The following is a 23,004-nucleotide window of genomic DNA, read 5'->3' on the forward strand; positions in this document are numbered from 1 at the left end:
ATATGAAAAGATGCTCATCTTCATTAGTTATTAGAGAAATGCAAATCAAAACTACAATGAGATACCACCTCACCCCTGTTAGATTAGCTATTATCAACAAGACAGGTAATAGCAAATGTTGGAGAGGCTGTGGAGAAAAAGGAACCCTCATTCACTGTTGGTGGGACTGTAAAGTAGTGCAACCATTATGGAAGAAAGTATGGTGGTTCCTCAAAAAACTGAAAATAGAACTACCTTATGACCCAGCAATCCCTCTACTGGGTATATACCCCCAAAACTCAGAAACATTGATACGTAAAGACACATGTAGCCCCATGTTCATTGCAGCATTGTTCACAGTGGCCAAGACATGGAAACAACCAAAAAGCCTTTCAATAGAAGACTAGATAAAGAAGATGTGGCACATATACATTATGGAATACTACTCAGCCATAAGAAATGATGACTTCAGATCATTTACAACAAAATGGTGGGATCTTGATAACATTATACGGAGTGAAATAAGTAAATCAGAAAAAAACAAGAACTACATGATTCCATACATTGGTGGGACATAAAAACGAGACTAAGAGACATGGACAAGAGTGTGGTGGTTACTAGGGGTGGGGGGAGGGGGGCGTGGGAAGGAAGGAGGGAGAAAGGAAGGGGAGGGGGAGAGGCACAAAGAAAACTAGATAGAGGGTGACGGAGGACAATCTAACTCTGGGCGATGGGTATGCAACATAATTGAAGGACAAGAAAACCTGGACATGTTTTCTTTGAATATATGTACCCTGATTTATTTATGTCACCCCATTAACATTAATAAAAAATTTATTAAAAAATAAAAATAAAAAAATGTATAAAGATTAAGAAGTCAGTCTGAATTTATTTTAATTTAAAAAGATCTTTGAAAACCTAGTAAAGTGCTGGTATTTATTCTTTATATAAGTCAAATTAGTTTTCCTTCACAAATGAAATAAGACATTACTCTTTGTATTTTTCTTTCTTACATTAGTGTATTTTCCTTGGTTTATATTTTCAGACTTAGGGACACAAAGCTATCTTCAGTTCCTAGTGTATGGTATAATTAAAACATTGGAAATGTATGCTTGCTCAGGATTCCCTTTCTTTCCTTCCTTCTTCATTCTTTTCTGAAGCTTTATTGGTTACTCATAAAAGTGGGTTATTATGAAAATCTTTCTTACCCTCTGTGGTATGAGTAGGTACTCCAACCTAGTTGCATCCTAAAATGTGGCTCCAGTAAAGGCTTTTGCAACTCTTTTCAAATACGAGTTCAAAGAGAGTATTTCCTTATGTTCTTGAAGTGCTAACAACACTTTTTGTTAATATTAAAATATTCAGGTTAAAATATACATAAAAATAAAGGCAATCATAGGATGATATGGAAAGATATGAGGAGTAAATGTACAGGGAATCTTGAAAATGTAGTAAGCCAGTTACATATTAGAAATTAGACAAAATGAGAATTTAAGAGCACCAGAAGTAAGCACATCAAAAGAAGAAGATAAATTGGTGCCCTTATCATTAAAGGTATAAAAAACTCTTAGGTCTAAAGGAAATGACATCTTTGCCTAGAAGATTTAAAATATTTCACTTACAAATTATTACCATTCAAGAAATATTAGCAAGCATCAATATATTAAGATATTTAATATGTAACTATTCCAGAACTATGACAAAAATTGAGTCTTCTAGAGATTTTGGGAAAACTTTTGGTTAAAATTCATAATTCGACTGAAAAGAAAACAAAACAGAATAACTTTTAATAAAAATCTTTGAAATGATAGCAAAGATACTGTTTTAACAGGATTAAATTAATATGCACAAATTTAGTCCTCGAAGGAAGGGGACTTAACCAGGAACTCTGTGACCTGGGTAATCTTTGCTTCTACCATGTGGCTTTCCTCGCTTCTACTAACAGAGTCACAGTAAGTTCCATGAGAAGGCACGCAGTACTCAGATGGTGGTTTCTCAATACCATTCCCCACTGAAATGAACCAGGGTCATTAGTGAAATGCCGGAAGGAAAATAGAAGAGTGAGCTGGAATATTTTATTGTTCTGGAAAACAAGAAAATGCTCAAAGACTGTTGGGGCTATGACAAAAACACCCCAGTTTACTGAAAAATAAAATACCATCTGAAGAAACGCAGACATATGGAATGTTTCTGAAGTAAAGACTCAGATTATTCTATAAATTTTATGTAATTCCTATCACTGTAACTATATTATTTTTTTTAAATAATTAGACTAGATAATTTATAGTTTATGTGAAATCAAAAATGAGTACTTCAAAATACAGAGCTGCAATAACTTGACCTGACAGAAAAAAACAAACAAACTGCACATCCCATAAAACAATAATTATGTACTTTAGAGTTCGGAGAAGAATTGAAAAATAAAATGATACAGAATAGCCAGAAACTAATATGAGAAGTGTCAGCATTTAAAAAAAATTCTTGGGAATTAATTATATGTAAAAGAATATTCTGACTTCATACCATACAATAAATTTCAGGTAGATTATACCTCTGTAAGCCTTTGATTAAAATAGAGGAAAATATTTACTTACTAGTTAATATATATAATAAGAGAATATAACATTAGAAAGATTGTTATTAAATGAGAAATGTAACAAATTTTAAGGAAGACAGGGTTTTTTATTTATAACAAAAATAGTGCTGCTAAACATTATTTTTTCTGTATGATCCAAAGTATCCATGCATAACAGAGTATCTTATTTTCTAAATAAAAAGGTGTGTTCTACAGAGTTAAAAAATGTAATTTTTAAGCAGGTCTCACAAAGTTGAGAGAATAGGTCATCTCTTTATATACAAATTCCCAACTGAACACTGGAGGGATACACAGACACAGTATGAGAGTCCTTTGGAAATGGTGTTGCTGAAATGGTCTGCAATAATGTTCCAGATAGTTTTCATTTCTATTCTGGCCCTCTATTACTCTAAGTGTTGATCTACTCACAGCTATTATTCTGGGAATTTAACACAGGAATTCATTTCCCTGACTTTTTCCAATTGCTTTAGTGTTTTCAACTAGCATAAGTCAGGGGATCCACTAATTATTAATTTTATAATATATATTCCTTGAAATAGACCAGGAAAAACCCTCCATAAATTTGCTGTCAACAAAGACAATGCCAAATAGCTGAGCTCAGACTCTCACACTGGCCACACCTCTATCACAGTCAAACCTGGTGGGATGATTCTCCATGAAGGAGAATTATCCATTTTAAGAGCTGCTGATTTTTATTACGTAAGTCACCCAATCTGCAAAAGTAGAATCACTAAATTCATGGCTTCCAATTTCAAAAAGGCATTCAGCATGTTCCTGAAATCTCATGATAGATCTCTACAGGTTTTCCAGGCTTACTAATATTTAACATTTTTTCCTTTCTCCCTGGGACTCTTCTGCCTCCTCTCTCATTTATTATCTAATTTTATATTTATTTTAGAATATAGATGTAATTAATACCAACTCCTTCATCCTCTTAGCATATATATACATTGTGTGTATGTGCATATAAGATGGGGCAAAAGTAGGTTTACAGTTGTTCATATAGAAAATAATACAATAATTAATAAATAATAATGCAAGAATAAACTCTGTTTTATGTACTCAGAACTGCAAAGTTATTTGGCCCCACTCTGCATATAAATCTGTCTTCTCTCCTCTAAGCGTAGAGGAGTGTCCCTGTACCCTCAAACCCTGAAACCTCTGCTTCTTCTCTGAATCCTACCCTCCTTTCCCTTTCCTGGACTTTGCTCTTTCATTTACTTATTCTCTTTTATCACCATTATCATTTTCCTCTTTTCTCATTTTCATTAATATACAAAATGATCCAGGAGTTCTGACCTTAAAGGCAATTGCTCCCTTGAGCCCATACCTCGCAGTTCTCTTCTCGGACCCTTAGTAGGAAATATATAAAATGATTTGGCCATACTACCTGTCTCCACTTCCTTCCGGACCCCTTAGTAGGAAATATATAAAATGATTTGGCCATACCACCTCTCTCCACTTCCTTACCTCCTTTTACCGAATGCCCACTCCATTTGTCTGCAGACCCACCATAGCAATTCTCATGTTTTATATTCAATAACTCTCTGCAGGATTAAATGCCATTGACTATATCTTCCTTGTTTAAACTTTTTCTTCTCTCATTTTCAGTGACAAAAATACAACAATCTCACCTAGTTTTTCTTGTATCTGTTGGGTTCCACCATCATGCTTTGGGGCTTCTCTCCTACTCTTTCACTTCTAAATGTTGCAGTGTTCTCAATCTGTTTTATATCCTCTTCTCCCTCTTTCCTCAACACTAGGTAATGACCTCAATTTTTTTTTACTAGCTTTAATATTGAGTATGTGCAGATAATTCTCACAAGTATATCTATATCTTTGAACTCTCCCTTGAGCGTTGGTACTTGTATATTCAACTACCTACTTGACATCTCTCCTTCTGTATGTATTGATATCTAAAATATATAACATTTAAAATAAAACCACTTCTCTATATCTCCTCTAACTTCTTCCTCCTCTAGTCTTTGCAATTATAGTAAATAACATCATAATTCAATAAAAAACTTAAACCACATGACTGAAGTTTTTCTTATTTTGCACATCATATTCATCATAAAATTCTATTGAAACAATCTCAAAACAACAGCCAAACGTTTCTATATTTTGCCACATCTAAACCATGAATTTGATCTAAGATACCCTGTTTCCCATTTGAGTCATTATAATATTTTCATAACTTGTGAGTCTCCTTTCACCTTGCCTCTGCACCCTTGTCCTCAACTCCAATTCTTATGACACAGGGAATCCAGATTGCTTTCTATAAATAAATATGATTATGTCATGACTTAGCTTAAAACTCTTTAAAGCCTTCCCGTTGGGTTAATTATCAAACTTCAAAACCCTTACCATACTTTATAAATCGCATGAGATTTAACTCTTGCATTTATTGTTTTCTCTTCTAGTAGAACTATCTATCCCCTTGTTATGTATGTTCTATCCCTACTGTCATTTTTCCTGTTCTTCAAACATGTCAGGATTGTTCCTGGCATATGAGTTTTCCACATCTTAATGCTTTTCAGAAATACTTTCTTCTAGATTATATAGCTGATTCCAACTTGCCATTCAAGTCTCAGTTTAAATGCTGACTCTGATTGTCCTTTATTGTTCTACCCTTTTAACCTGACTCTCTACCTTATGCTCAGTCAAGTAACCATAAATATTGAACAACTGGATTTCAAAAATAAATAAAAGAAGGAAAGAAGGAGAGAGAGGAGAGAGGGAGGAAAGAAGAAAGGAAGAAAGGAAAAAGAGATAGAAGAAAAATAAAAAACAGGGAGGTAAAAAATGAATGGAAGAAAAAAATACAGAAGGGGCTCTATGTAATAGTATTTGCCAGTTTCCATGGTCTAAATATTCCCATGATGGCTAATTTTACCATATGACCAATATGACTTCACTGAAGGAAGATTGGGAGAAAATGGACATAATCAGTTTTTACAAGCTGGTGCAAGCCATCTCCAGTATACCACTGGATTACCTGTTAAGAATTTTACTTACCTATTACCTGATTCGTGTTTTATCTAATACCCATTAACAGTAAAACATAAAGCTTGAGGATTTTTTACCAGGTGAGAAAAACATAGAAATGAGGAAATCAGAGGATGTTCTGATATTGCAGAACCATAATGTGTGTTTATAATTCTATATATTTGTTTTCTAATTTGAAAACACCAATCAGTTACTTGAAACTTTTGTATATAATCAATTATAACCAAAAATAAAAGAGTTAATCTACAAGGAGCATATTTGTAAAATACAAATACCCTTTGTTTTGCTTTCTTGAGAAATAAATCTCAAACAAAAAGGAACAGAAAACAATTCGCCAGAACAATTCCAAATCTAAGGTAAAATATTTTTCAGACATTTGCCAATGTAGAATATAGTTTCTTCTCATACTATGAATGTAAATGTCTATGAAAAAGAAAGAAATCAAGACTTTTCTTTAATTACAAAGGTTCAGTGTTTTATAAATAAAATTTGAAGTGTTCTAGCTGAAGTTTTGTTTTGTTTAGAAATTTTTATTACAACCCCTCATTTCACAGTTATGAAAAGAGACCTATGGAGAGAAGGCTTGTTTAGGACACACTGCTTTGTTGGGCGGAACTGGGATTTGAATTCAGAAATCCTAACTCACAACTCAAAGTCCTTTCATGACACGAGAGGATGAAGTTGCTCCTGTGCCTCAGCTTTTCCTTATGCAGCTCCCAGAAACAGTCAGAGCATACTGTCCTTGATTCAAAGAAAATCTACTTTCTAAGGACAAGTCATTAACTGTTTTTGCTAAGTATTTGACACCTTTCCTATTTCCCATATGGAAGAAAAATGAGTTTGTTTTTTCAAATAGAAAGGAAATGATTCCCTAATTTAACACTGTCTTTAAGGAAAAATATGCTTTGTGAAGATGATGTTGATCACTGATTAGCTATAAATTATAGTAATCTCAACTTGAGAAAATATGCTTAAATTAAATAAACAAAAAATTTGGCTAACCACCAGGAAACAACTATAAGTTAATAAAACATGGAAATCAGATGATTTAGATGACCTATAATTTATTCATGCAAAACCTATTCAGTTAGTATCATCTGTATGTATAGGGCTGAAGTATATGATAATCTATAATGATGCTTCCCTGTATTTATATCCTTGTATAGTCCTATCTTCTTGAATTTGACCCTATTAACCTAAGCAATACATGTGGCAGAAATGACAGGACACATTATTAATTCTGGAAAATGTAGACTTAAGCTTTAAAAAGCATTGGCAACATCTGCTTTTGAACTTTGGGGATGATGTGCTATCATGCATGAATTTCAACTACACTGAAACTACAAAGCTGTGAAAAACCCAGCCTAGCCACATGGAAAGATCTTAGGGAGGAGAGTTAGGCCTCATTCAACAGCTTTAGTTGAATTTCTAGCCAATAGTTAGTATCAAACTGGCCAACTTACAAGTGAGGCCATCTAGTTGTTGAGCCTGGAGTCAAGTCAGCTTAATTGATGCCATATGAAGAAGAGATGAGCTGTCCTTATTGAGCCCTGCCCAAGTTATAGATTGTGAGCAAGTAAAGAAAATAATTGTTGTCTTAAATCACAAAATTTTGAAGCATTTTGCTACACAGCAATAGCAAACAGAAGTTTAAGACTTGGCCCTTGATATTCCAAACTGTCTTACCTAACAGTCATAAAGAAGAATAGAGACCCATAGCCAGGTTGTTTTGGTGTGTCTTGTTTAGTTAGACATTTTCAGTATAACCCTCTCGTTTTACAGTTGAATAAACAGACCCCTGGAGGACTCATTGCTTGATAGGGCAGAACTGGGACTTGAATTTGAGAATCCTAACTTATAACTCAAACGTACTTGAAGGTAACCAGACAGAGAGCTACATGATTACTTACTTTTTACCTCTAGGAGGTTATACAGTTCTAGAATGTGGAATACAGAGGAGAACTTTTCCTACTTCAGAGTGAAAGTGAAACTATTATCTGCTTTTGTGATATATTAAATTTATACCTATTTTTCTAAAACCTGGAAAGAAATTTGGCTCATGATATTCAATTTATTTTCCATTTTGAAAGGGAAAATAGTGATAATACTTCACTGTTGTCCTCAGAGGAGCCATAGTCATAACCTTTTAAGTACAGTTTGCATTATGATTGGTATGCAATTCAAGGTATTTCATCAGGAAAGTTTTATCAGAGCTAGTATGGTTGATTTCTTCTGCATAGCTTTACTAGGCAACATTAGAAATTTACTTTGGTTTAAAATCCAATATTAATAATGAGTTGATTATTTAATATACTTGCCACTGCCATGATGTAAGATAATGGCCCTCAGCTTGAGCAGGGTCATCATTTCTGCCATACTCCCTCACAGCACATTTAATTGTAACATTTGGCTATATTTTCCATCTGCTTCACAAATGAGTTTGCTTCCAGAAAAGCACATGCATTCAATTTAACTTTTAGTAATCTCAGCCTCCATGAATTTCAATCAAATCCAGTTAACAACAATAACAACCAAAAAGTTCCCTGTGAAGTATGATGCTATTGACTTTTATATATTACAATATGCTTTTATGCAAAGGAGTTTGAGGTAGAATTATTATTTTTATTTTGGTATTTTGAGATGAGGTTTTACTGGAACACATATTCACAGAAAGATTTTACCTATCTCCTCCAAGAATCTGTTGATATATGAGGCACTGGTTATGCTTCTTTAAATTAAATAATTTCTTCAAAGTCTCTACTACTTTCCAAAACTGTTTATTCAAAAAATGAAGTTACTGCTGTCACTCTCCTTAAGATATGGAAAATCCAGGAAGCAGCTTCTATCTGAGCTGTTTCAATTTTCTTAATCTATATTTTCATCCCCTGAAGATATATAAAATGAACATGTTGTTACTAAACTCTAATCTGAGTTTTCGTCTTTGTTTACTTTTGTCTTTGTTCTCTTGCAAGAAACTCAAATTCATAGATCATATTTGAATGATCTATAAGCAATATTAAGCAATATTTTCCATCAACATCTTCTCCACAAATTTATATTGAAGGTTATAATATGGAGTGGTTAATCTATACAGAAGCATTGATATTGAAATGAATCTTTGGTATAAGTTTTAAAATAAAATGAGTACTAAAGATGGCATGTCCCACACTGGCAGAAATATCTGGTCCATACTATAGCATAATGAGGTAGTTTGATAAACACATCTTCCTGCATTTCCTGTTGGGATGGAATTGTGATGTGTTCCTGTTTAATTCACACATCTGAAGTGTATCTAGGAAGCAATATTCATTTAAAAGCCTCAGTAAATCTTCGTTTTTAGCGCTGAAGCATGATCTAAATAACAGACAATCCACAAACAGCTCTTTAGCCTCATCAGTGGTAAGCGGGGCAGAACTGCCAGGCAGAAGCTTGGGGAGGAACATGTATGCATCATCAGGTCTCAAAGAGCAGATGTAAAACCTGACTTTCTATTAAGTTTTATGACAAAAAAAAAAAGGTTTATGAGATTAAGGTTCAGAGTTCATACTGAGATTAAATGTTCATTATTATAGTCATTAAAGAATATAAAAGAATGACAGAAAATATAAAAGTAAATGGAAGGGATGGAGATGTTCTAAGAGATATTTTATATATTTTTTTTCCTTTTTAATACCACTTTAGAATCTGAATGGATTTTCTAGAGGAGAAAAAAGTAGCGTGCAACTAGGTTCATACTCATTGAATCAGGTCATGATAAAAAATGTTTTCTAATGCCAAATATAATAATTTTTTCATTTGTATTTCTTAACAGCTTCTGAATCATTTTGTCGTATATGTTAGTGTTTTTATGTATAAAATAGTGACAGTTTTTTATAAAGTGGATGTAATGTATTTATTTTTGAATAATAATGGCATAATTATCTTCCTAGCTAATAGGCTTAGAAGTTAGTATATATTTAACTCGGTTAATTTATAACTCTTTAAAATTATTTTAATCTTCTAAGTAATATTCAAAAATTTATAATTAATTTATCCTGGACTTCTTAAATACCATATTTAGATAGTCATGTAAAGATTAAGCACTTCTATTTTTGGCAGTTTGAGAGAGTAGATACATTCAATGACATCCAGATTTTTTTAAATAAAAAATATTTAATAAAATATTTTAAATGCCCTTTAAAAGACAATATTGGACTGCTAAGATATTAAAGCAATAATTCATCCAAAAGGAATTTGTTAAGACTGATCTTACTTTTTGTTGCCAAGGTATAGGAGGTAAAGAGAGAAAACTCAGGAACCACCTTTTGCACAGTGAGGAATCTAATAGCAGACCACCTAATTCCTAAAGCTGGACACTAAAGGTTATAGCTTTATGTATAAAGGAACTAGAAATAAGCCTGCCTTTTTAAGAATCTAAGTGCTGCCTGACCAAGCAGCAGTGCAGTGAATAGAGTGGTGGCCTGGAGTGCTGAGATGTCAGGTTCAAAACCCCAAGGTCACTGGTTTGAGAAAGGGCTTATTCAGCTTGAATATGGGCTCACCAGCTGGATCGCCGGGTTACCGGCTTGAACTTGGGATCATAGACATAACCCTGTGGTCGCTGACTAGAGCCCAAAGGTTGCTAGCTTGAAGCCCAAGTCATTGGCTTGAGACCATGGTCCCTCGCTTTAGCAAAGGGTCACTGGCTCAGCAGGAGCCCCACCCTATCAAGGCACATATGAGAAAGCAATCAATGAACAAGTAAAGTGCTGCAACTGTGAGTTGATCTTTCTCATCTGTTTCTCTCTTGCTTGCTAAAAAAAAAGGAAAAAGAAGAATAATTTAAGTGCTAAATGCAGATTTAAAACAAAATAGAACTTCTTTGGTAATTCATAACCACAAGCCAGTCATCAAATGGAATATATTTATCTGAGTGGTCTAAAAAAAATCTGAAACTGAGACTTTAGTTTAAAATATTTCTAATTTATAGTGCCCTAGGACCTAATACATGAATAAGCAAATTCAGATCAGGGTTGGAGATGCCTGTCTTTAAGCCAGGTTCAAAGAAGCTTCAGGAAAGAATTCCAAGTAAATATGACCTCCAAACAAGACATAGGAATCAGAAGAGCAAATAGGGAAAACAAAAATCAGACAGCTTAAATTATAAAAATTATTCAAATATTTAAATATCAAACAAAGTATAAGTTAGAAAAGAAAAGCAAAAGACACCAAACACTCGTTAGTCAAATAAGTTTATAAAATATGATTTATATGTTTGCTTGCTTATGCTTTGCATTGGGGGCTGGGCAGCGCCAGGTATATGTGGTCTGTGGAATTGCAAATTATCTTCCTGCTTGGGAAGGGCCATTGTTTTGCTAATGTTTGCTGGAAGAGAGGTTTTAATGCCAGAAAGTTTTGAAAAGAGAGAGAAGAAGGAGAAGCAGAAAGAAGCCATGTTTGCAGAGTGAAAGAGGTGAGGAAATGCAAAGTGCTGAAGAAGAAGCCATGTTGGCAGAGAAAGAGAAGGTGTGCAGATGGGGAACCAGAGGTGAGGGGCTTTGCAAGCTCCATTGAGACCGGTGAGGCCTTTGATTCTAGGAGAAACCAGAGAAGATTCTCCTGGCTGTGGAACTGGAGAATGTGTCAGGGCTTTGGCAGCTCTGAATGAGTGAAAGGGAAGTGTTTCCCTGTGTGTTTGCTCGTCCGCTGGTCGAGACTTTAATAAAGGAATGGCCCACCATTCTTTGGCTCCACTGTTTCTTTACCGTCTGTCCGAACTCAATGAGAACCTGCAAGTGCATGGCCACGACCAAGGCGATACTGGCCTTACACTCATCATACTCAAATAATATATTTTCCATTTAGGAAATACAAGAGAAACTACAGATTAATTATTAGAATTCAGAGAGAATTTGCCATTATTGCTGAACAGAAACTTATGATTAAAAAAGCAACTACTTTTTAAACAAAATATAGTTATTCAGGTACAGAAGTTTCAAAATACACAACAAATAAATCTAACACAAGTCTTTGAGATCTCTCTATAAAAATAGTAAATGTTCAAATACATGGAAAATACATAAATAATTAGAGAGATTTAACATGTACATGGTTTGAATAAAACAGTATTTTAAGGATGCCAGTTGTTCCCAACTTGATTTATAGATTTAATACCATTAAAACTTACAAGAATGTGCTTGTTTGCTTTGAATTTTGACAAGCTAAATTGTCAGTTTTTAAAACTTACATAAAATAACAAATGGCTAACTGTAGCTAAAATATTTCTGAGAAAGAATACTGGAGGAATAACATAAAGTACCAAGAAAGACATCATGTTCTTATGAGAGAAGTGGCTTTGAGAATAATGTGGAAAAATGAAGTTTCAATAAACAGTGACGGATGTTAGGTTTGGATTCAGGGCTCCTTTAAATCCAGAGCCCCTTTAAAACTCAAATTCCCTTCAACTAACCTCCCACGGGGGTAGATTCCTCATTAAGCCTCTTCCTCGTCTGACCTCCCCCCTCTCTGGAAAGGTTCTGGGAAATGTCCTTAGGACAAGGCCATCTGGAGGGTCCTCAGGGTTGGGAACAGGAGACAGTCTGTGACTGTTGGGCAAATCAATGTGTTTCAAGTGTGAAACAAGTGAGTTAGGTTTGCTTGCTTGTATTTTGCATTGGCACGGGGCAGCACCAAGTGTGTAAAGTCTATGGAAGACTGTGGGTGCTTGCCCTCAGGGCAGCAGATTGCAAATTGCAGATTTCCTGCCTCCTTGGGGAGGGGCGATTGTTTGCTATTGTTTGCCAGAGAGGGGTATTTGCTCCTGGCCTGTTTTGCTGGAGAGTGCTGAGAGTCTTGGGAGCCCTGCTGAGGCTGCTGGGGGGCCTGTGAGTCTGGCTGGTCTGGAGAATGAGTCTGATGAGTTCAGAGTGCTTATGGGCTTGCGAGCCCTGAGAGAAACGGAAGTGATCTTCCCTACCTGTTTGCTCATCTGCCCTTACGAGACTTTAATAAACAGAATGGCCCACCATCCTCTGGCTCCACAGTTCCTTTACTATCTGCCTGCATCCATTGTGAACCTGCATGGCATGACAGTGGCAGCCACTGGTTCTACAGTATGGTAATCTGAGCATGTGCACGTACACCCAACCCTATGCCAGCAAATGCTTGCAGCAACCCTATATCAGACACCCCCTTCCTACAGCTCTCCACTGATGCCTCTAGGGACTGAATGAATTGCAGATGCATAAATAAACTTCCTATAAAACTCATTAGGCCTGTGCGTCCCTCTTTTGGCTGACCTAACAATGAGATAATTACTTTTCCAAGAAATTGAGTCCTTACCGTATTTCAAATCACATACAAACACATAAGTTCCAGGTCATTTTAACAGAATGAAAAGGTAACCTACTACTGAATGGGAGAAAATATTTGCAAGTCATATCCAATTTGTGGTCGTAACCAAAATACATTTTTTAAAAACTCAATAGCAAAAACAAACAACAACAACAAAAATGTGATTTAAAAATAAGCAGAAGGTCTAAATAGACGTTTTTTCAAAGACATACAGATGGCCAACAGACACAAGAAAAGATGCTCAGCATCACTGATCACCAAGGAAATGCAAATTAACCAACAATGAGATATTACATCACACCTGATAGAAGGGTAATTATCAAAGAGATAACAAGTGTTGAAGAAGATGTGGAGAAAAAGGGACACTTATGTACTGCTGGTGGGAATGTAACTAATATAACCATTATGGAATCCAGCATGGAGGTTTTTCAAAAAATTTAAAATCAAACTATCATATAATTTTACAATTTCACTTTTGGGTATTTATCTGTAGAAAATAAAAACACCTACTTGAAAAGATTTAGGCATCCCAAGTTCAATGCAGTATTATTTATACAATAATAACCAAGATATGGAAACAACATAAGTGTTCATAGATGAATGAATAAATATGAATGAATGAAGAAAATATGATACAAACCTAATACACACATACATATTCTATATGAGGGACTATATTCTGTTATAAATTTCATAGATATGATAGAATATTTAGTCATATAATAGAATGAAATCTTGCCATTTGTGACATAGATAGAACTTTAAGACATTATGCTGGATGAAGTAAATCAGACAGAGAAAGGCATATACCATGTGATCTCACTTATATGTGGAATCTAAAAATATATATATACATTTATATATAAAAACAAAAAATCAAGCTCATCGATACAGAGAACAGATTGGAGGTTGCCCAAGCATGGTGGTGGATGGTGGGAGAAACGAATCTGAACTGTCCAAAGGTACAGACTCCCAATAATAAAATAAATAAGTCATGGGCTGTAATGTACAGCATGGAGACTATAATTAATGATATTGAATTGCATATTTGAAAGTGGAAAGAGGCTGACCTGTGGTGGCGCAGTGGACAAAGCATCAACCTGGAATGCTGAGGTCGCTGGTTCAAAACCACAGGCTTACCTGGTCAAGGCACATGAGAGGCAACTACTGGGATTTGATGCTACCTGCTCCTTTTTCCTGCTCCTTCTCTCTTTCTCCTCTCTCTAACATCAGTAAATAAAATCTTAAGAAAAAAAAACATTGCAAAGAGAGATCTTAAAAGTTTTTATCATAAGAAAATACATTTATTTTGTAACTGTGTAAGGTGACAAATGTTAGACTCATTTATACCTGTCAGAATGTTCAGTACCTTGAAAGGACTAATTTCAGTGGTAGGATTCAAATAATTTAACAACTGGTTCTCTGCCCTAATGACTGTTTTAAGTATAAAAAAATATATACCAAAAAGTAGTTTATTATTTCATGCATTTAATACTTAAATAAGAACAAAAGAGGTACACAAAACTAGATTATGTTATAATAAAAAGTTTTAAAATATTAATGAAAAAATATTAAATTAAATAATATCTGGGGGTATTTGGGGCATAACACAAAGTTGAAATAAATGACAGCTTGTCACCCCTAGGTTGTTAGGCACCTTTTCTCTTTATGTTATATGTTTGTTTACTGAAGCAATGTGAGGGAACTAAAATGTAGTATTTCATCAAAGGTTTAATGAGTTTTATGAAATGAATAAATAAATATTATAAGCATAGTTCCATCAAATTTTTTTACCTATGGACAGAATCAACATTATTACAGGCGCTTAAATACGCCATTGAGCAGATGAACATTAAAAAGGAGTAAGGAACGTAAGCCCAGGCTCCCACCTTAGAGATAACCCTGATTACAGGTGCCATTTTAACAACTGGTTCCTCAAACTCAACAAAATATATGTATGGGTTCTGCCAAACTGGTGCAAACTGGCTTAATCTCACCAATGACTGATTTATTATGAGTTAGCTACATCTCATGGTTGAATTTCATTCAGGTCTTACCCTTCCCAATCTCTTTCTCTCTCTCTACGTCTCTTTCCCCAGATTTACTGAGGTATATCTCACATAAAATAAAATTCATCCATTTTAAATATGCAATTTATTGAGTTTGGCTAATTCTGTGAAGTTTTGTAAACCAGATCACAATATACTATAAAACATTTACATTATTTGAAAGATTTTTCCTAGGTTCCTTTGAAAAGAGTTTTTTCCCCCAGTTGATAGCCCCAGGCAACACTGGTCTGCTCTGTATCATGAGAGCTCTTTGCCTTTTCTAGAATTTCATATAAACAAAATCATACAGGATATAGTCTTTTGTGTTTGACCTCTTTCACTTGGGATAATGAAGTTCACCCATGTCATAGTGTGCTTTAATAGTTTGTTGCCTTTTGACTTTCATGGATCCTGTCACCACAAACCGAGCTTTCTGGGCCTTGGGAGCTTGCCACCAGCGACCCAGGTGGGCCTGCATCAGCATCTTTCCAGAGCGTGAGCCGTCAAGATGGGGGCATAAGTTACCCCTACTTCAGTCTGCCTCACAAGAAGTTCAGCTAGCATCTATTCATAGACAAGATATCACAGAGAAAGTCCCAGAACCCCGGGGTGCGGCTGTCGCAGCCCTGGACACAGAGGCTCGGAAGGGTGCCAGTAGTGGCTCTACTTGGACCACGCCGCTCCTCCCCCAGGCTGGAGCAGCCCGTCCTCTCAGCGGGAAAAGAGAACTCCAGTTGGGCATCCAGCTTTCTCAGCATTGCAGGAGGCTTCCCGAGAAGCCAACTCAGGTCTCAGTCTCGTCCCTTCCCCAGCCCTTCGCCAGGGGAATCTGTGCTGCCTAAGCACTGGGGTCAGATAGGCAGGCCGCAGGGCTTACAGCAACAGGTGCTCCCACCTGGGCAGACCACATTTGTACTCAGCGACAGAGCAGAGATCTCAGCCAGCCAGCGGCTCTGCTGCTGTTCCTGACCCGCCAGGGAACTCATTTGGCAGTTCTGCCTGATCTGGGTTTCTAGTCAGAGGGTCACATCAGCCTCTTCTAAAACCCCACTTGGTCAGGGAAGCAAATTCTCAGTCTCCAGTCTTGCCCACCTGGGAAGTCTGGACAGAGAGCCAGAGCTGCGACACAATAAGTCCTACAGTGCTGCTTCCGCAGGGAGCTAGGCCAGCGGCTCTGGCCGACTGTTGAGCATAGACTCTGGTCCCACATAAGCAGGGAACCTGCACAATGACCCTAGGCAGCCTTGAACACAGCCCACAGTAACACCAAAATGTGCAGCCCAGTCTAAAACTTCACCCAGGGACTGTGTTCCCAGCCGTTCTACTCCTAAGTATTTAACAGAGAAATGAACATATAGGCTACATAAATACTTGCACATGAATGTTCATAACAGCTTTTTATTTCTTGAAATTGCCCCAAACTAGAAACAACCCAATTGTCTATTAGCTGATAAATAGGCTAACAAATTGAGGTGTATCCATAAAACAGATTAATAGTCAATAATAATAATAATAATAATAATAATAAAACTGTCAAGAACTGTGAAGGAACTGAGATTTTACTCTATTTGCAAGCTAACAAATTAGTCTGGCACAATTTTATGGATGCTAGCAGAAGGCATGAGTCTCCTGGATCAGAGACAAAAGACTTTCTTACACGTAAAAAAGCAGTAGCCAGAGTAGCACGGGCTCACTGAGCTCCCATTCCAACTGTGCAATATGGAAAGGGTACAGCAGCACACTGTCACAGGAGAAGGACGTCAAGCTTAGGGACTCAAATGTTTTATATCAGGTAACAAGCTTGCTCACCTTTCGTCCTGTAGGAAGGTAATATCTTTTCAACCTAGACAGACACAAACCTGTACTTGGCTCTGGAGGAGGACAACTATCACCCAAGTCTCTTCTCTATACAAATATCCCTGAACAAAGGGAGCCAGCGACTCTGCTCACAAGACATGCAGGAAACATGAGAGACCAGTGGAGGATTGTCTCTCAATAGTGATAACCTTGATGAATCGCAAAATATGCTGAGTGAAAAAAGTCAAGTAAAAAAATCCATACTGCTTTTACATTTGCATAAAATTTAAAAAATGCAAACTAACATACAGAATACAGGTCAATGGTGGCATGGCAATAGAAAGAGGGTTATGAACAGGCCATCAAAGCTTTCTGAGGTGAAGAATATGATAATTACCAAGGCATTCCAGGTATATAAGTATGTCAAAACATAAAATTATCCTATATAAATTAACAGCTCATTGCATGTAAATTTTACGTCAATAAACCTGTAAAAGAATAGAAGTTGTTCTCTTCTTTAATTCTCTTTACATATTTGTAAAAAGAAAGATGAAATTCCAGTCAGCTTCAAAGTTCCTGGACTCTACTATCAAGCTGCACATTAACTGACAACTGACATGACGGCTGACACAGGAATCTGCTCTTGCTGCATATTCAGTAAATTATCTCTCATGTCGCTAAGTTAATACATGGCTTTTCAAAACATTGAAATTTTAAGTGAGCAAAAAATGACAATTTAGGGACATTTGAGTTGATAATTCATGGCACAGTTTCTGAATTAGACTCTGCATTTATTTACCCACAACAAGGCCCCCTTTCACTGTTCCTATGTTAAAATCAAAGCTCATTTTGGGAAATAAAAAAAAAATCTGGTCTTTAGAGAAGTAATGGAAGAATATTTGAGGAAGCACACTTAATTATATTAAAGTAGGTAAAAGTAATTTTAGCATTTGATAATATCTTAAAAATTAAGTCAAAAGCCCTCATTTTATGGTTTGAGTAAGACAGACCCACAGAGCTGATAGATGCGGAAGGGAAAGTAGCTTTGGTAGCGACAGAGTGAGAATTAGAGCTCAGAAGTCTGGATTCCTAGGTCAATATTCTTTCCATTATACAAAGCTTCTACCCCTAGTAATTATAAGATTTATTTCTTTGGTTTTAGGAATGCATTCTTCTATCTGCTTCTCTAAATTGAAAACAAGGCAATTTCGGAGTTTGAATGAAATACCCCTCATATATTATTTCTAGAAATCAATTCAGGCAGTGTAAAGAACAACTTATTTTTCTACCTAAATAGCAATTAAGATTGATGTCTTTTCACAGTTGCTTGTTTATTTCAGGGACACTAATTGTGAGCAAAGTGAACAAGATTAAAATAGACCTAAGAAGTAAGTTATTAAGTAGTCAACCAGTTTTCCAATCATTTTTTTATGTCTTCTTAACAATTTTTCAAGAGGCATCAGTGACTCTTTGACAAGCCACACAATTTTTCTCGCAGGGTGCATTGCCCCGTGATCTATGCACACACGCACACACACACACACATACACACATAAAAGTTAAAAGAAAATTTGTATTTTGACAGCTGTGCAAATTACGTTACATTTTAAGCAGAAATACCACTTATTGGAGCCTTTAATTTGGCATGCTTTTTCTTAAACCAACAAGCGCTACAGTATTAGGTGGACCCTAACAGATGGAGCAGATGGAGCCGTGACAGAAGCAACAGGGGAAGGCAGGAAGGGAAGCCAGAGTCCCGGAAGCAAGGAAGAAACGCTGATGACTGGTTTTGGTTTGCGGTTCTCTATTATATTTTCATCAACTTTAATACACACATCTAACTAACAATTTAGCTCAGGATTTTGTCAGGAAGCACCAACATAGCTTCAGCTCTTATCAAGGAAGGCTAATTGTTGTACAGTCTAATGATGGAAGAGCCAGGAACAAGAGTATTCAGCTTGTTAAGGATTATAAGACCAGATTTCATGGACTTACATGAAATAGCATGTTCCTTATTATTTAGAGAATTCTGAAGTACACCATCTGTTCCTCTCTGTGAAGCCATAGATATTTTATGCCTGGAACTCATTTCTTCATACACTGTCTCATCCTCTGAGCGATTTATTTGTTCTAAATCAGGACAAGACAATTTTCATGTTGGAATAAAAGTCTAGACACACTAATATTTGCTGTCATTTAATCTCTAGGGAGAAAACCAGGGACAGACACAAGAATCTCAAATATAAATAAAATCCATAAAGAGAGGATTTCTCTGTTGTTAAAAAACGTGCAGAATGCCTGGCTGGTAGCTCAGTTGGTTAGAGCATTGTCCTGAAGCACAGAGGTTGCCAGTTTGATCCCTGGTCAGGACACATATAAAACCAGATCAATATTCTTGTCTCTCTCTCTCTCTCCTTCTCTCTCTCTTTTCCTTCTTCTCTTGGTATAATCAATCAATAAAAAATTAATTACTTGGCCCTGGCTGGTTGGCTCAGTGGTAGAGTGTCGGCCTGGCGTGCAAGAATCCCGGGTTCGATTCCTGGCCAGGGCACACAGGAGAGGCGCCCATCTGCTTCTCCACCCCTCCCCCTCTCCTTCCTCTCTGTCTCTCTCTTCCTCTCCCGCAGCCAAGGCTCCATTGGAGCAAAGATGGCCTGGGCACTGAGGATGGCTCTATGGCCTCTGCCTCAGGTGCTAGAATGGCTCTGGATGCAACAGAGCAACGGCCCAGATGGGCGGAGCATTGCCCCATGGTGGGCATGCCGGGTGGATCCTGGTTGGGCGCATGCGGGAGTCTGTCTGACTGCCTCCCCGTTTACAACTTCAGAAAAAAATACAAAAAAAAATTAATTACTTAATTTAAAATGTGTAGATTATTTTGTGTTGAATTATTGATAATAAGTAATTGTGAAAATTATTAATCAGGGCATATAGCTTTTTGGAGGGGTTTGTTTGTTTTTGCTATATATATTAGGCAATGATGCAAAAAAAAATATGGGAAAGATATATTTGAGGAACATAGTCCAGTCTGTCCTTCAAAGTTAAAAAATTATTACTATGATTATTTTTTAAATGGTCAAATTGTCACCAGTAGGACATACCAGGAATCAGAAATTCTGGATTTTGCTACAACATTGTCAATGATACAGGGAGTGGGTCTGAACTGTACATTTTCATCTGTGTTCAAAAAAAGTTAATAGTCCTTTTTTCCCATTTTGCTACATAGTGTATTTTGGTTTGAGAACACACTGTTTACCTATGAAGTACCTTGCTTTGGTAGTTGGAAAACTCAGGATGAGGATGACAAAATAAGCTCTGCTGACAATGACTAAGAGTAAGAATGGGAGAATTCTAATATTTTAAAGAGGATTCATGAACTCAAACAATTCTGAAAAGGAGAATTTTATGTATGTAGAGCAATTTAAGAATTGTAAAGTCCATGGTGACCAAAACAGCCTACCATATGTCTATTAAAAGTGTTAATATAAGCATGACTCATTGCTCTGAAACAATTTCTACCTGGAGTATTAGCTCTTCAATAGTGGTTAGTTTACCAGATTGTTCATTAGACTGTTGTCACATTGCCAGGAGCAGAAGGAAGTAAAGAAATGAGGCAGATTCCGGGTAACATTCGAAGCTAGCTTCTACTAAGAGCTGGGTGGGTATCATAGTAAGTGTCTCTACATCAAAAACAATGATTTGAAGGGAAGCAGAAACAAGGCAAAAGAACATGTAAAAAAAAGATGCAAGGGATATAGAGAACCAAGTTCATGGTATAAGTAATATCAAAGTGTGCAGAGGTAAAGGAAGTCAGAATCAGGGGACCTGAGTTTGAATCTAGCTCCATCACATAAAATAGCATTGAGGAGCTTTGTGTTTTCATAAATACAGAGCTATTAGCTATTATCATTGTTTGTCTTTAGGCTCTACCCTTTAGTTAATGAAATATATTTATTCTGGATTAAAATATTAGAATAATAATGACATAAAATTATTATGTAAGTCAAAATTGTTCCTGTTTCTAATCTAATAAAATGATAGGTGGATCAAATTTTGTACACAAGCTAATAAAAATCGCATAAAAATATCAAAATGCCTTGATCATTTTAATTCATTAGCAAAATACAGTTGTTTCAACACCAATATGTACTTGGCATCATTACAAGGAAAGAACAATTGGATTTCTACATCTTCTTCCATTTGGAAATGATCATTGTAATTCAGTTTAGGAAGATTATATTGTTCTAGGATAATAAAGATGCTTTTTTAACGTGCAGGTGAGACATTTCTTTAAACCTTTGTTCATTAAACATCATTTATAGACATACTTGTCCTAGTAAAGCTTTTCCTTAATAGAAAACTGTAAAATCTTTGGATTTGGTGGTTAATTTGCTATGCTGACTACTTATACTTTCTGGAAACAAAAATAAATATTTCCCTATATCAATTTAGTGCTTAGCTGGCAAGATTTATCTTTCCAAAATATTCCCCAGAAGCATACTTTAGACATTCTAAAATTTAAATTTCCAGGCCAAGTTATGCAATGATGCTACTTAAAACAAAAAGGAGATTATGCTAAATGCTATAATAATATTTTAAGGAGTTCATAGTCATGTCATGCCTAGTTTATTACATACATTCATTCAAGGTTGTTTTACTCATGTGGGAAGCTCATTCCCTTTTAACCTACTTTCTTCATTCAGCTGTAAGGCCACACTGACCAAGCCAATTAACTCTTTATTAATGATTTATAAAACCCTCAATATCAAACCTACATCTAACACAAATTAGTAAAATTACTAACTTCATCAAGAATTATTTTGTTTCTTAAGCATTGAATACATACTTTGCTTCAGCACTTTTTAAGTGCTGGGAGCTGAGTATTAGAATTGTGAAGAATTAAACACTGACCTTACCCTTATAGTTTTAAAGTTGTTTTGTTTGTTGGTTTTCTTTTAGAGGCCAGGGGGTAGGAAGCACATCTTCACAGTACAGTTTGATAAGAGCAATAGGAGTGTTTTGTTAAGAAGTACACTATTGGGATGGCAGATGCTGCCTCACTAAAGAAGTCATGTTGAAAAGTAGGTGTAGAGCATAGTTAAAATAGATATTTCTTACAACCACCATTCTACTTTCTGCTTTTATGAGTTTAAGCTTTTAGATTACACATTTAGGCTAGAGGGTAGGGAAAACTGGAATGTTGGTCAAAGTGTACAAAATTTGAATTATGTAGGATGAATGAGTTCTCAGGATCGAATATTTTTTAAAATTTTAAATGAAAATAAAAATGTGCTTTAAAAAACTTACACATTGCAGATGAGAAAAAAACTGAGACAAAAGAAATTAACAAACTTTATCAAGTGTACACAACTAGAAAGGGCAGAGCCCATGTGCTAACTAATTCTGTAAAATCATCTGTGAATGCATATTTTTATCGAATACTCAGCCTTTGAGAAACCAAAGATCCCCATAGTTCTCAAGTCCCATGTGATCAGAGCAGTGGAGGACTGGTGAAAGCTTATTTGCTTTCCTTCCTCCTGGTCTTGTAATTAATAAGGTGGCTTCCCTTCATTATTTGGAGAATGTAGCAAATGTGTTGAGTAAACAAAATAGGAGTATGGCAGGGAAGGGCTGAGCTATTTGTTATTTCTTAGTGGGTGTTTTCTTTTGTGAACTGGCTTCTATTTTCTTTTCTTAAATTTGTTGATCAAAGAAAAGTGAATTTATGGTCCATAGAGAGATTATAAGCATCAATAAAAAACAATTCTAAGAAAAACTTAAGTCTTACCTTACTTCTACTCTGTTAAGGTAAACAATAATTATTCTCAACTGTTCTAAGGGGATTGTGATATCAATATATTATTCTTCTAGCACCCTGACAGCAAGTCCGACTCATAAAAAACAAGAGTGTGGGCTGGTACATTTTTATACTAATTAATAAGATTTATTAAATGCCAGGGCACCAATGTTATTAAGGGAAATAAAAAGTACTGAAATGCAACCCTTTTGTTAAAGGAGAGAAAAAATAGCTCTTAACGTACAATTTAGAATTCTTATTTATTAAGTCAATAAAACAAATGAAATAAGCAGTGGTATATAATCATTAATTCTGTGGAAAAACTACACATTAAGGTTTATATTAAAATCTAATTTAAGGATAAAATATTTCATGCTTGCCATCAACATGATAAGCTTATTTTAAGTTATAAACTACTCTTTCATAACATTTAATATTTTTTTCAG

This window comes from Saccopteryx leptura, chromosome 12 (genome assembly GCF_036850995.1).
Source record: "Saccopteryx leptura isolate mSacLep1 chromosome 12, mSacLep1_pri_phased_curated, whole genome shotgun sequence".
Taxonomy (NCBI): domain Eukaryota; kingdom Metazoa; phylum Chordata; class Mammalia; order Chiroptera; family Emballonuridae; genus Saccopteryx; species Saccopteryx leptura.